Below are 16,657 nucleotides of genomic sequence, written 5' to 3'. Positions count from 1 at the left end.
CACCTGGAGAGGAAACAGAATGGAGCCATGGATGAAGTACAACATGACTTGGGCAGCCCCTGGAGAGGTTAACATGTTGTAGCCATGGATGAAGTAGTAAATGACTTGGGCAGCACCTGGAGAGGAAAGAATTTGGAGCCATGGATGAGGTTGAGGGTTGCTGATGACAAGTGCACCGGATGGCCGCCTCCAGGTCTTGGTTTTTCCGCTCTGTCTGTCCATTGCTCTGTGGGTGGTTGCCGGGGGATAGGCTAGGGGAGGCCCCCAGAGACTTGCAGAATGCCCTCCAGACGGCCGAGGAAAAGTGTTTTCCTCTGTCGGATACCACATCAGTGGGGATGCCATGCAGCCGGAAGGCGTAGAGCATGAATAGTTAGGTTGTTTCAAGAGCCGAAGGCAGCTTGGGGGTGTGGGGGGGGCATCTTCGAGAATGGTCAAGACAGTGTCCTTTCCCTCGGAGGGGGGCAGTCCTGTGACAAAGTCCACAGCTATGTGTGATCACGGGCGGGAGTGGATGGGTAATGGGTCTAACAGTCCTGCTGGAGCTTGTGGGATGTCTTGTTCCGGGCGCAGATCCGACATGCTGCCACAAAAGCCTTCGTACAAACTTTTGAATCTGCCAGAATGGATGGCCACCAAAAACACTGGGAGAGGACAAAACTGGTGCGACGAATACCTGGATGGCAAGCGATCTTCGACCCATGTGCCCAATCCAGAACACTGGAACGGAGTCGAGGAACCACAAACAACCGACCTGGTGGGCAGACCCGAGTAGATGTGTGCGACTTCAGGGCCTCCAAGGCTTTCCGCTCGATGTCCCACTGGAATCCCCCAATGATGTGGGAATGGGGAACAATTGGTTTAGGTGAGGAATTCTCAAAGGACGATGAGTAGAGACGGGACAGGGCATCAGGCTTCCCATTCTGAGAACAAGATCAAAAAGTGATGATAAAGTTAAAACAAGTCAAAAATAGTGCCCAGCCGGCCTGGCGGGGGTTCAGTCTCTGTGCGGTCCTTAAGTAGGACAAGTTCTTGTGGTCTGTGTAGATGATGAATGGTAGCTTGGCCCCTTCCAGCCAATGTCTCCACTCCTGAAGGGCCAAGATGACCGCCAGAAGCTCCCTGTTGCCAATGTCATAATTTCTCTCCACAGGGGATAGGCGACGAGAGAAGAAAGCACAGGGGTGCAACTTCGGGTCGGTGACAGATTGCTGGGAGAGTACGGCCCCTACACCTGAATCAGAAGCATCCACCTCAACAAAAAATTGGAGAGAACGGTCAGGGTAACAAAGAACAGGAGCCGAAGTAAACAATCTTTTCAACCTCAAAAACATGGAATTGGCCTCGGGTATTCATTCAAATGAAACCTTAGTAGAAGTTAGCCTCGTAAATGGCTCAGCGATGGGACTAAAATTACGAATAAATCGCCAATAAAAATTAAAGAAGCCCAAAAATCTCTGAAGGTGCTTCTTGGAAACCGGAGTGGGCCAGTCTACTACTGCTTTTACCTTAGCGGGGTCAGATCTGAGTCTACCCTCCTCAACGATAAATCCTAAGAAGGGAATGGAGGATGAATGAAACTCACATTTTTCCAGCGTGACGAAAAGTTTATTCTTGAGCAGTCGTTGAAGGACTAACCGAACCTGCTGCACATGACCGTCAAATGTTGATGAATGAATTAATATATCGTCCAGGTAAACGAAGAGAAACCGACCTGTCCTGTCCAGAAAAATGTCATGAATGAAACCCTGAAAAACGACAGGTGCATTAGTAAGTCCAAAAGGCATGACTAGAAACTCAAAATGTCCGAGAGGAGTGTTAAATGCAGTCTGCCATTCATCCCCTTCTTGGATGCGAACGAGATGGTAAGCGCTACATAAATCGAGTTTAGTAAAAAACTTTGCTGACTGTAAGGGAGTAAATGCAGAATCAAGGAGTCGAAGAGGATACTTACGTATTCTTGACAGTAATCTGATTAAGAGCGCGGTAGTCTATACAAAGTCTTAAGGACTTGTCCTTCTTTTCGACGAAAAAAAATCCCGCGGCTACAGGAGAGGTTGAAGGGCGAATGAGACCCGCAGCTACTGATGTGTTTATGTATTCTTCTAGTGCTTTGAGTTCGGTGTTAGACAACTTGTACATGCGGGTCGATGGTAAAGCTACTCCGGCTAGAAAATCGATGCCACAATCGTAGAGTTGGTGGAGGAGAAGTGAAAGTGCACAATCCTTGCTAAGCACAACTCTTAGCTCGAAATGTAGCTCACATTGTGTCAAGAATTGTCTTACGTCTTTCCTTTCTTTGGAAAAACGTTCAAGTCGGGGAAAGCCGTATGTTGCTGGTAGTAGCAGGTTGTGTGGGCTGGGTGGATGCCTGGTCGGGCATGGAGCTCGAGGTGGGTACAACGGTGGCTAGCAGCATGTTGACTCGTTCCAACATGGCGTGTTGACGCTCTGACAGTCCTTGTAGACCCCGGCTCAGGAGGTCTAGCTGGTCCCCCTGCTGGTTGATCCATTGTGCCTGGCCTTGCAATGCTTTTCTCCAGGAATCTGTCTCTGCGGGTTCCATAGTATGGCCGGAACATTCTGTAACGAGATGGTGAGGTGGATCCCAAGTATGCTGAGACAAATTGTTTGTGGACAATAATTCTTCCTTTTATTCTTGAGGAAGCACAAAGTAACAAAACAAAGGCGATGGTGGTAAAGACAAAAACACACCATGTAAAAAAAACTACTGTGATAAATAACCTACACAAAACCAAAAGCGCTAGACAAGGCTAGGAAAAATACTTCAAGAAAGAAGTAAAAACAGAAAAACAAAGTACAAAATAAAAGCACTGGAAAAGGCTAGAAAAATACAGACAAACCTGAAAAGATGCGCAAGACCAATTAGGGAGTCCTCTGGCAAGACCAACAACATATGTCTCCGTTGCAAGCAGTAAAATAAAGTTCCGGCGCTCACATGCTGTCAGCAGCCCGTTAAATAGGCTGCCACTAATCTACAAACCCCGTTGCCATATGAGTTGGGAAAATGTGTTAGATGTAAACATAAACGGAATACAATGATTTGCAATTTATTTTCAACCCATATTCAGTTGAATATGCTACAAAGACAACACATTTGATGTTCAAACTGATAAACATTTTTTTGTGCAAATAATCATTAACTTTAGAATTTTATGCCAGCAACACGTGACAAAGAAGTTGGGAAAGGTGAAAATAAATACTGATAAAGTTGAGGAATGCTCATCAAAAACTTATTTGGAACATCCCACAGGTGTGCAGGCTAATTGGGAACAGTTGGGTGCCATAATTGTGTAAAAAACAGCTTCCATGAATTGCTAAGTAATTCACAAAGAAGGATGGGGCGAGGATCACGACTTTGTAAGCGAATTGTCGAACAGTTTTAGAACAACATTTCTCAACGAGCTTTTGCAAGGAATTTAGGGATTTTACCATTTTCAGTCCGTAAAATCTTTAAAAAAGTTCAGAGAATCTGGAGAAATCACTGCACGTAAGCGATGATATTACAGACTTTTGATCTCTCAGGCGGAACTGCATCAAAAACCAACATCAGTGTGTAAAGGATATCACCACATGGGCTCAGGAACACTTCATGAAACCACTGTCAGTAACTAGAGTTGGTCGCTACATCTGTAAGTGCAAGTTTAAACTCTACTATGCAAAGACAAACCCATTTATCAACAATATCCTGAAACGCCGCCGGCTTCGCTGGGCCCGAGCTCACCTAAGATGGACTGATGCAAAGTGGAAAGGTGTTCTGTGGTCTGACGAGTCCACATTTCAAATAATATTTGGAAAGAGAGGACGTGGTGTCTTCCAGAACAAAGAGGAACATAACCATTCGGATTATTATAGGCGCAAAGTTCAAAAGCCAGCATCTGTGATGGTATGGGGGTGCACAAGTGTCCAAGGCATGTGTAACTTACACATCTGTGGGTCCATACAGGTTTTGGAGCAACATATGATGTCATTCAAGCAACGTTATCATGGATGCCCCTGCTTATTTCAGCAAGACAAGTGTTACCACAGCGTGGCTTTGTAAAAATAAGAGTGTGGGTACTTTCCTGGCCCGCCTGCAGTCCAGACCTGTCTCCCATCGAAAATGTGTGGCGCATTATGAAGCGTAAAATATGACAAGCTCTACATAAAACAAGAATGGGAAATTCCACTTTCAAAGCTTCAACAATTAGTTTCCTCAGTTCCCAAACGTTTATTGAGTGTTGTTAAAAGAAAAGGTGATGTAACACAGCGGTGAACATGTCCTTTCCCAACTACTTTGGCACATTTTGCAGCCATGAAATTCTAAGTTAATTATTTACAAAAAAATAATAAAGTTTCTAAGTTTGAACATCAAATATCTTGTCTTTGTAATGCATTCAACTGAATACTGTACGGGTTGAAAAGGATTTGAAAATCATTGTATTTCGTTTATATTTACATCCAACACAATTTCCCAACTCATATGGAAACGGGTTTGTATATATATATATATATATATATATATATATATATATATATATATATATATATATATATATATATATATATATATATATATATATCGTTTATATTTACATCTAACACAATTTCCCAACTCATATGGCATATGGAAACGGGTTTATATATATATGACCAAGTTGAGGTGATCTACCTCATATATACATACACACACACATACATATATATATATATATATATATATATATACATATATATATATATATATACATATATATATATATATATATATATATATATATAAATATATAATTCATAATTATTTATTTTGCCATTTTCGTAGACATGTTAAAGGTGTTTTAATGAATATACATGCATGTTTAACATATAGATTCCAATCTTTCATGAAGACAAGAATATAAGTTGGTGTATTACCTGATTCTGATGACTTGTATTGATTCGAATCAGACAGTATAGTGTTGATAATGTCCACATTTTCAAATGTAGAAAAAAAGTTCCACTTTTCTGTCTAATACCACATGAAAGTCGTTGGTTTTTGGCATCTTATTTGTCCAGCTTCCATATTCTTTTTTATACACTTTACAAGAAATACATTGGCGGCAAACTCCGTAGCTTGCTAGCTTGTTTGCGCTGGCTTTCGGAGACTCTTATTTTGTCAGCGCAGGCGCGATGGAGCGGCACTTTTATTGTGGAGACAGGAACTGTGCAATCAGTCTTAGGCTTTTGACGGGAAGTACGGTTGAAATAAAAAGTGTCTTTTTTCCTTTACATTTTTGATTAATTAACTGAAACTTTTATTAGTAGATTGCACAGTACAGTACATATTCCGCACAATTGACCACTAAATGGTAACACCCCAATAAGTTTTTCAACTTTTTTAGGTCGGATTCGACGTGTGACGGTCCCGTGACCGCCTGGTTTTGTTTGATTGGTCCAACGTCACCAGTGACTGCATTTGATTGGTGAAAAGCAGGCATGCGTAGTTCCTATTTTGAATGCGTGTTTGACAAAATCAAAACAAACAAAGCGTGCATTAACAGATCGATAAAAAAAGTAGCGAGTAACAAGCTGATTGTAGATAAATGGAGCGGAGTAAAAGTAATGTTTCTTCTCTATAAATATACTCAAGTAAAAGTAAAAGTATGTTGCATAAAAACTAATCTAAGGAGTACAATTTATCCCAAAAGTTACTCAAGTAGATGTAACGGAGTAAATGTAGCGCGTTACTGCCCACCTCTGATATATACATACATATATATATATACTGTATATATATCCATTCATCCATTTTCTAGCGCTTATTCCCTTTGGGGTCGCGGGGGTCGCTGGTGCTTATCTCAGCTACAATCAGGCGGAAGCCGCCAGCTCATCACAGGGCCAACACAGATAGACAGACAACATTCACACTCATATTATATATATATATATAAATATATTTTATATATATATATATATATATATATATATATATATATATATATATATGTATATATGTATATATATATGTATATATATATATATATATATATATATATATATATATATATTTATACATGCATAAATGTATCTGTGTGTGTGCTTGTGTGTGTGTGTGTGACAATGTATGTATGTATGTGTGTATTTATATTTGTGTGTATGTATGTACGTCTGTATGAGTGTATGTATGTATATATGTGTATATGTATATATAAATATATATATATATATATGCAGATTTATATATATATATAAATATATATATATATATATATATATATATATATATATATATATATATATATATATATATATATATATATATATATATATGCATGCATGCATGTTTGTATGTACAAACCCCGTTTCCATATGAGTTGGAAAATTGTGTTAGATGTAAATATAAACGGAATACAATGATTTGCTAATTCTTTTCGACCCATATTCAATTGAATGCTGTCACGCCTGTAAGTTATGTTTTGGTTTTGGTCATGCTATGTTTAGTTTTTGGACATTCAGTCACGTTTTTCACTTCCTGGTTTTGTTTGTTTCCATGCCAACGCATTAGTTTCCACCTTGTCACGCCCCTGCCCTCAGTCCCACACCTGTTCTTGATTATCACAGCCAGTATTTAAGTAATTTTCTTTCTGTTCATCATTCTGGGATCTTCACACTCGCACGCACCTTATCCATGCTCTTCCAACCTTCACGCCCTCGTCCACAGTTCCATGCCGTGTAAGTTTATGTATTTATGCCACAGTGCTAGTTTTGTTTTGTTTGTATATAGTCATGCCATTGTGCTGTTTTGTTTTAAGTATAGTATAGATTATTATCCGCCACAGAGCGCGTCCTTGGTTTGCCTTTTTGTAGTTTGTTTGTTTATTCAATAAATATCATGTACCTGAATTCGCGCCTGGCTCGTCCTGTAATCCCGCTGCGTCGAAGGAGCACACACAATCCATGTCCAAGCCTGACAAATGCACTACAAAGACAAGATATTTGATGTTCAAACTCATGATTTTATTTATTTTTTTTGCAAATAATAATTAACAAATACCTTGCGGCCACAGCTCCATTCAGCCGCCTCGACAATAGAGGTGCGGATTATGGTCCATTCGGACTCAATGTCCAGCACCTTCCTCGTGACATGTTCAAAGTTCTTCCAGAGGTGGGAATTTAATTTTTCTCTGACAGGAGACTCTGCCAGACGTTCCCAGCAAACCCTAACAATGCGGTTGTGCCTGCCAGGTCTGTCCGGCATCCTCCCCCACCATCGCAGCCAACTCACCACCAGGTGGTGATCGGTAAAAAGCTCCGCCCCTCTCTTCATCCAAGTGTCCAAAACCTGAGGCCACAAATCCGATGACACAACTACAAAGTCGATCATAGAACTGCGGCCTTGGGTGTCCTGGTGCCAAGTTCACATATGGACCCCCTTATGTTTGATCATGGTGTTTGTTATGGACAAACTGTGATGAGCACAAAAGTCCAATAACAAAAGACCACTCGTGTTCAGATCCGGGCGGCCATTCTTCCCAATCACGCCTCTCCAGGTTTCACTGTCGTTGCCAACATGAGTGTTGAAGTCCCCCAGTAGGACAAGAAAGTAACCCGAGGGAGCACTCTCCAGTACTCCCTCGAGTGTACCCAAAAAGGGTGGGTACTCTGAACTGTTGTTTGGTGCGTAAGCACAAACAAGGACCTGTCCCCCCACCCGAAGGTGGAGGGAGGCTACCCTTTCGTCCACTGGGTTGAACTCCAACGTGCAGGCTTTGAGCCGGGGGGCGACGAGATTTGCCACCCCAGCCCGTCGCCTGTCACTGCCGGCCATGCCAGAGTGGAAGACAGCCCATCCCCTTTCAAGAGAAGTGGTTCCAGAGCCCTTGCTGAGCGTCAAAGTGAGTACTATTACATCCAGCCGGAATTTCTCTACTTTGCGCACTAACTCAGGTTCCTTCCCTTCCAGTGAAGTGACGTTCCACGTCCCAAGAGCTAGCTTATGTAGCCGAGGATCGGACCGCCAAGAGCTCTGCCTTCGGCTTCCGCCCAGTTCACATCGCATCCGACCTCTATTGCCCCTGCTATGGGTGGTTAGCCCATTTGAGGGGGGAACCACATTGCCTCTTCGGGCTGTGCCCGGCCGGGCCCCATGGGAACAGGCCCAGCCACCAGGCGCTCGCCATCGTGCCCCACCGCCGGGCCTGGCTCCAGAGGGGGGCCACGGTGACCCGCGTCTGGGCGAGGGAAATCTGGGTCCTTTGTTTTTACTTTTCATAGTGGTGTTTGAGCTGCTCTTTGTCTGGTCCCTCACCTAGGACCAGTTTGCCTTGAGAGACCCTATCAGGGGGCTTAAAGCCCCCGGACAACATAGATCCTTGGATCAATGGGACACGCAAACTCCTCTACCACGATAAGGTGGCAGCTCAGATATATTTATGTATATATATATATATATATATATATATATATATATATATATATATATATATGTGTGTGTGTGTGTGTATTAGGGCTGTGAATCTTTGGGTGTCCCACGATTCGATTTAATATCGATTCTTGGGGTCACAATTCGATAATATATAAATTTTTTCGATTCGATTCGATTCTCGATTCAAAAACGATATTTTTCCGACTCAAAACGATTCTGTATTCATTTAATACATAGGATTTCAGCGGGATCTACCCCAGTCTGCTGACATGCTAGCAGAGTAGTTGATTTTTATTTTTTATTTTATCATTGTAAAGGACGATGTTTTATCAACTGATTGCAATAATGTAAATTTGTTTTAACTATTAAATAAACCAAAAATATTACGTATTTTATCTTTGTGAAAACATTGGACACAGTGTGTTGTCAAGCTTATGAGATGCGATGCAAGTGTAAGCCACTGTGACACTATTGTTTTTTTTATTTATATTTATAAATGTCTAATGATAATGATAATGATAATGTCAATGAGGGATTTTCAATCACTGCTATGCTGAAATTATAACTAATATTGATACTGTTGTTGATAATATTCATTTTTGTTTCACTACTTTTGGTTTGTTTTGTGTCGTGTTTGTGTCTCCTCAATTGCTCTGTTTATTGCAGTTCTGAGTGTTGCTGGGTCAGGTTTGGTTTGGGAATTGGATTATATATATATATATATATATATATATATATATATATATATATATATATATATATATATATATATATATATATATATATATATATATATACATACATATATATATATATATATATATATGTATATATAGATATATATATATATAGTGGCGAACTTTATCGTCGATTTTCTTTACTAAATCCTTTCAGCAAAAATATGGCAATATCGCGAAATTATCAAGTATGACACATAGAATGGACCTGCTATCCCCGTTTAAATAAGAAAATCTCATTTCAGTAGGCCTTTAACTGTACCTGATAGTCGGAAGGGTGTCTCCACGGGTTTGTTGACGCGCAGTGTCTCAGGGGAGTCGACGGCAGCTGCATGGACGACACAAGCTCAGCTTTTCTCCGGTAAGAAGCGACTTTTCAACCACAATTTTTTCACCGAAACCTGCTTGTTGACATTCCGTCGTGATTCATGTTCGCTTGACTGCGCTCTGATCCATAGTAAATTTTCACCTCCGGGAATTTTAAACAAGGAATCAGCGTGTGTTTGTGTGGCTAAAAGCTAAAGCTTCCCAACTCCATCTTTCTACTGTGACTTCTCCATTATTAATTGAACAAATTGCAAAAGATTCAGCAACACAGATGTCCAAAATACCGTATAATTATAAAGCAGACGACTTTTAGCTGTTTGTGTGCGTAGCGCTCATACTTCCTAAAAACCTGTGACGTCTTGCGTACACGTCATCATTACACGACGTTTCGAAGAAAAAAAACTCCCGGGAAATTTGAAATTGTAATTTAGTAAACTAAAAAGGCCGTATTGGCATGTGTTGCAATGTTAATATTTCATCATTGATATATAAACTATCAGACTGCGTGGTCGGTAGTAGTGGCTTTCAGTAGGCCTTTAAGTGCTTCCATATTGTGGGAATGTCAGAGACAGAATCCTGATTATTTTCAATAAAATCTGAAATAAATTCTTTAACTTGTAATTTATTTTCCTCACTTTCTAACAAAGAAATATTAATGTTCCATTGTTTGAATTGGAAAGGGACTGTAGAAAAGCTTAGGTCAATTTAAATTGGACTAATATAAACCAATTCATTGTATTTCATTTAGGATTATTTCATATCTTCATTTAAATAAAATTATATTTTTTTCATCTTTGGAATCAGTCAATAAATAATGTGAACATGTATCATAACATGGAAATCTAAGAGAACGTGTTGTGAATGAGGATACTTGTGGACTGGGAATTATTATTTTTTTTTTTTTTACATGCGCTCTGAATACGCACTGTTGATTGATTGTTTAAAACTTTTATTACTAGAATGCACAGTTCAGTACATAGTCCATACAATTGACCACTAAATGGTAACACCCGATTAAGTTTTTCAAGTTGTTTAAGTCGGGGTCCACGTTAATCAATTCATGGTAAAAACGTAATGAGCTGGGTTTAAACCAGTGTCCTAAGGCAGTGGTTCTCAACCTTTTTTCAGTGATGTACACCCTGTGAACATTTTTTTAATTCAAGTACCCCCTAATCAGAGCAAAGCATTTTTGGTTGAAAGAAAGAGATAAAGAAGTAAAATACAGCACTATGTCATCAGTTTCTGATTAATTAAATTGTATAACAGTGCAAAATATTGCTCATTTGTAGTGGTCTTTCTTGAACTATTTGGAAAAAAAGATATGAAAATAACTAAAAACTTGTTGGAAATAAACAATTGATTCAATTATAAATAAAGATGTCTACACACAGAAGTAATCATCAACTTAAAGGCCTACTGAAACCCACTACTACCCACCACGCAGTCTGATAGTTTATATATCAATGATGAAATATTAACATTGCAACACATGCCAATACGGCCTTTTTAGTTTACTAAATTGCAATTTTAAATTTCCCGGGAGTTTCTTCTTGAAAACGTCGCGTAATGATGACGTGTACGCGTGACGTCACAGACTGTTAGGAAATATGAGCGCTGCACACACACACACAGCTAAAAGTCGTCTGCATAATTACACAGTATTTTGGAGAACTGTGTTGCTGAATCTTTTGCAATTTGTTCAATTAATATTGGAGAAGCAACACACGGTGATTCCTTGTTTAAAATTCCCGGAGGTGAAAATTTACTATGGATCACAGCGGTCAAGCGAACATGGATCCTGACCGAATGTCAACCAGCAGGTTTCGGTGAGAAAATTGTGGTAAAAAGTCGCTTCTTGCCGGAGATCAGCTGAGCTTTCCCCGTCCATAAAGCTGCCGTCGACTCCCCTGAGACATTGGCGTCAAGACACCCGTGGAAACACACCTCCGACTATCAGGTACTATTTAACTCACTAAAACACTAGCAACACAATAGAAAGATAAGGGATTTCCCAGAATTAACCCAGTAAATGTGTCTAAAAACATCTGAATCCGTCCCAATGCAATCGCGTTTTTTTTTTTTTCCTAGTCCGTCGCTATCAATATCCTCAAACACGAATCATTCATCCTCGCTCAAATTAATGGGGAAATTGTCGTTTTATCGGTCCGAATAACTGTTTTTGTTGGAGGCTCCCATTAAAAACAACGTGAATATGTGAGGAGCCATCAACATGTGACGTCATCGTCTGCGACTTCCGGTAAAGGCAGGGCTTTTCTGATAGCGACCAAAAGTTGCGAACTTTATTGTGGATGTTCTCTACTAAATCCTTTCAGCAAAAATATGGCAATATCGCGAAATTATCAAGTATGACGCATAGAATGGACCTGCTATCCCCGTTTAAATAAGAACATCTCATTTCAGTAGGCCTTTAAAGTGCCCTCTTTGGGGATTGTAATAGAGATCCATCTGGATTCATGAACTTAATTCTAAACATTGCTTCACAAAAAAAGAAATCTTTAACATCAATATTTATGGAACATGTCCACAAAAAAATCTAGCTGTCAACACTGAATATTGCATTGTTGCATTTCTTTTCACAGTTTATGAACTTACATTCATATTTAGTTGAATTATTATTCATTAAATATATTTATAAAGGATTTTAGAAATGTTGCTATATTTAGAATATTTTTTTAAATCTCACGTACCCCTTGGCATACCTTCAATTACCCCCAGGGGTACGCGTACCCCCATTTGAGAACCACTGCCCTAAGGAACTCAGCATAAGCAACTACAGCCCTCCACTCTACCAACTGATCTATCGAAGAGTTCGCTGAAGGTTATTAATGTAACTAGATGGTTGTGTGGGTGGGACAATGCTGGGTGCTGAGGCAGAAGAAGCAAAGCAGCTTGTTAAGACTTTAGCTTAGAAAAAACCCCGTACTGAAACGGTTCAATACAAATACACATACCGTTACAGCCCTACTAACAGATCGAGTAGAAACTTTGAGAGAACAGGATGAAACGACACGGAAATGAACACAAATACCCTTTTTCCGATATATGATCAAAATATTCCCACACGGCGGAAATGATTTTCGACGACGATAAATTACAAATGACCAACGACAGAACTGCGGCGATTCTGTTGGCAGCAGCATCTCGTTGACAGATGCGCTTCCTTATAAACACAGTTTGGCGCACAGTCGTCAGTGCGACACAGTTCGCGTATCGGTCACGTGACTGAAACGGCTCATGGTCGGTCACATGACTTTCAAAAAGCAGTACACGCACCGACATAGGGTTTTGCTCTACGAGCTCGACGCATCGGTGTTGCCGGACCCATCACTAGTTTTTGCTATACTTAGTTCCTGGTTTGTCTTTTGTACCTTTTATTTTGGACATTAAAATATGTTTTCTTATTCAATGCTTGCCTCCTTCTCTGCATCTAGGGGTTCGTCACAAACTAACTCTGACCCCCGCACTCGTGTAACACGTGGCTTGGCATTGTCTTGCTGAAATAAGCAGGGGCGTCCATGATAACGTTGCTTGGATGACAACATATGTTGCTCCAAAACCTGTATGGACCTTTCAACATTAATGGGGCCTTCACAGATGTGTAAGTTACCCAAGCCTTGGGCGCTAATACACCCCCATACCATCACTGATGCTGGCTTTTGAACTTTGCGCCTATAACAATCCGAATGGTTATTTTCCTCTTTGGTCCGGAGGACACGACGTTCACCGTTTTCAAATATAATTTGAAATGTGGACTCGTCAGACCACAGAACACCTTTCCACTCTGCATCAGTCCATTTTAGGTGAGCTCGGGCCCAGCCAAGCCGGCGGTGTTTCAGGGTGTTGTTGATAAATGGGTTTGGCTTTGCATAGTAGAGATTTAACTTTCACTTACAGATGTAGCGACCAACTGTAGTTACTGACAGTGGTTTTATGAAGTGTTCCTGAGCCCATGTGGTGATATCCTTGATACACTGTTGTGGGTTTTTGATGCAGTACCGCCTGAGGGATCAAAGGTCCGTAATATCATCGCTTACGTGCAGTGATTTCTCCAGATTCTCTGAACCTTTTGATGATTTTACGGACCGTAGATGGTAGAATCCCTAAATTCCTTGCAATAGCTCGTTGATAAATGTTGTTCTAAAACTGTTCGACAATTTGCTTCCAAAGTGGTGACCATCCTTGTTTGTGAAATACTTAGCATTTCATGGAAGCTGCTTTTATAGCAAATCATGGCACCCAACTGTTCCCAATTAGCCTGCACACCTGTGGGATGTTCAATATAAGTGTTTGATGAGCATTCCTCAACGTTATCAGTATTTATTGCCACCTTTCCCAACTTCTTTGTCACATGTTGCTGGCATCAAACTCTACAGTTAATGATTATTTGCAACAAAATAAAACGTTAATCAGTTTGAACATCAAATATGTTGTCTTTGTAGCATATTCAACTGAATATGGGTTGAAAATGATTTGCAAATCATTGTATTCCGTTTGGGCGACTTGTCCAGGGTGTACCCCGCCTTCCGCCCGATTGTAGCTGAGATAGGCGCCAGCGCCCCCCGCGACCCCGAAAGGGAATAAGCGGTAGAAAATTGATGGATGGATGGATGTATTCCGTTTATATTTACATCTAACACAATTTCCCAACTCATATGGAAATGGAGTTTGTAATTCTCAAACATGTTCTCGTCATTGTCCTATATTATGTTTTTGTGAACTGGTTTTCTTCCTTATGTGACAAAAATATCAAACATAACATTTAGTAAGTGTGTCCTCTCAATACATATTTTAACTGGGTTATTTTTCCTTATCAATCTCCCTACCTCCCCCTCCCATTGCCCTTTACCACAAAATGTAATAATTTAATTAGCAAAACAAACATGCTTGAAGAAAGTAAATTAAACTAGACAGAAAAAAAATTATAAGGAAAACAAAATCATAAGAGAAGGAGAAAGCCAAAAAGTAAAACAATAGAAGAGAGAAAAAACTAAGAGATGACCCAAAAAAATTAAGCAAATACCACCAATCAATCAAGTAGTGTCATAAAAAAGGAAAAACAGAACCACAACCCTACTGAAAATAATGCCTCTCCTAATTAATAAAAGTTGGTTTAAGAAAATAGATACAATGATATCACATTTTGTATGTTGAGGAAAGAAGGCCGGATGCTTATACTTGATATTGTCTAGTACACAAGATAAAGGAGGATTACAATTACCAAACTTCTTACATTATTATATCTCCTTCAGTTGTGAACAAGCAAGCCACTTGTTCCATTCTTCTGCAGATAAGGACTGGATCAACACAGAAAAAAATATGTTAATGAATTTGGACATTGATGTGGGGAGTTTATAATATATTAAAAACATACCTAATGAATTGGGGCAGAGCCCAATAGAAGCTACCTTTAACATTTTAAAACTGTGTCAGAAAATACTTGGAATCAACCCAATGACATCTGTCAATCAACCGCTTTGATACAATCCTAATATCATAATTAATAAAAATGTGGTTAAATGGACAACATGGAAAGACAGAGGTATTACTAAATCTCTTCATATTATTGATAAAAACTATTTTAAACCGTTCAATGTTTTAGTTGATCAATATAATGTCCCAGAAATAATTTTTTAGATGTTATCTCTTTAAAACACGCAGTAAATAAATGCATATTCTCTGAAAGCATATCTTTAAATAGCCATGAGACACTTTTTAATCAAGATACAATTAAGAAATTATTTGAACTATTTTATGGAATAATAAATGAACATCATACTAGAAATGCAAATGATGCATGTGTTCGGAAATGGATGATGGACTTAAACATTTTAGATGAAAGAGACATATCATGGAATGATATTTGGAAAAATGCCAATAAGCCCTTTAGAAACATTAAAGATAAGCTGACTCAATTTAAGATATTGAATAGATTGTATTTGACATCTTCTCCGCTGTTTAAAATCGGTGTAATGGATAGCAATTTAAGTATGAAGTGAGAGAACTCTTGTTCATTTATTGGGGAATTGTCAGAGAATAAAATAGTTATGGTTGAAAACAACAAAAGAAGCAATCACATTCCTTAATATAAATATCCCTATGACACTGCAAACTTGTATTCTTGGGGATCTCCATCAATTTAGTAACATGTCATCAAAGAGTAAAAATGCATTTCTTTCAATATGCAGAATAACAAAAAGGGTAATATTAAATAAATGGATAGATGTTGATAGTCCAACAAATTTTGACTGGTATACACACATAAAACATACTGACTGGTATACACAAGCTATGGAGATGATATCAGTAGAAAAAAGTGCATTTAGTTGAGATGAGTCATATATTGGAATATGGGATCCATTATTTACATTTGTTTTAACTATAAAAATAATCAAAAATATGACTTATTTCATATTTGTGGGAAATATTGTACACAGTGTGTTGTCAAGCTTATGCGATGCGATGCAAATGTAAGCCACTGTGACACCATTGATCATTTTTATTTTTTTTTTTATTTTTTTTTATAAATGTCTAATGATAATGTCAATGAGGGATTTTTAATCACTGGTTTGTTAAAATTGTTACTGGTATTGATACTGTTGTTAATTATATTCTATTTTGTTTCTCTACTTTTGGATTGTTCTGTGTCGTGTTTGTGTGTCCTCTCAATTGCTCGGTTTTTTACTGTTCTGAATGTTGCTGAGTAGGGTTTGGTTTGGAATTGGATTGCATTGTTATGGCATTGCTGTGTATTGTTTTGTTTGATTTAATCAATTTTAAAAAAGAGGAAGTACTGGTCACGTGACATGAAAGCTAGAAAGCATACTTTTCACCAACAGGAAGTAGTGGTCACGTGACTTGAACGAGGGATGCTTCAAACAAAGGGCGGCAAACACTGTCACTGAAACAAAAGGGTTAAAATAACAGAAAAACACTTCATATCTTAAGGGTACATGAAGTTAACAGTATACGACAAGAATGACAAAAATAAACCGTTCGTTTTTGTTCGAAAACGACACCAATTTGGACACAACTCACCTCAGCAACGCAAGAAGGAAGGGGAGGAGCTACAGCAGCTAGAGGAAACTACGGAAGCCTGACGGTACGCCATGACAGGAAGAGGTCAAAGAATCAGTCAACAACAAGAAATAAGTCTGAGATAAAATTCACA

The 16,657-nt window shown here is 39.1% G+C and overlaps 1 long non-coding RNA gene across 1 annotated transcript; it reads right to left on the bottom strand.

Moving 5' to 3' along the window:
- Positions 1–1,586: 1,586 nt before the first annotated feature.
- Positions 1,587–16,510, bottom strand: LOC133541619 (uncharacterized). The gene is made up of 3 exons (XR_009803931.1): positions 16,313–16,510; positions 14,720–14,783; positions 1,587–2,583 (listed from the first exon to the last, which is right to left on the bottom strand). It is a non-coding gene; the product is annotated as an uncharacterized LOC133541619 (long non-coding RNA).
- Between the last annotated feature and the right edge of the window lie 147 nt (positions 16,511–16,657).

Source organism: Nerophis ophidion, linkage group LG02 (genome assembly GCF_033978795.1).
Source record: "Nerophis ophidion isolate RoL-2023_Sa linkage group LG02, RoL_Noph_v1.0, whole genome shotgun sequence".
NCBI lineage: Eukaryota > Metazoa > Chordata > Actinopteri > Syngnathiformes > Syngnathidae > Nerophis > Nerophis ophidion.
The sequence above is the reverse complement of the archived record's forward strand: the minus strand, read 5'-3'. Positions and strand labels throughout refer to the sequence as shown.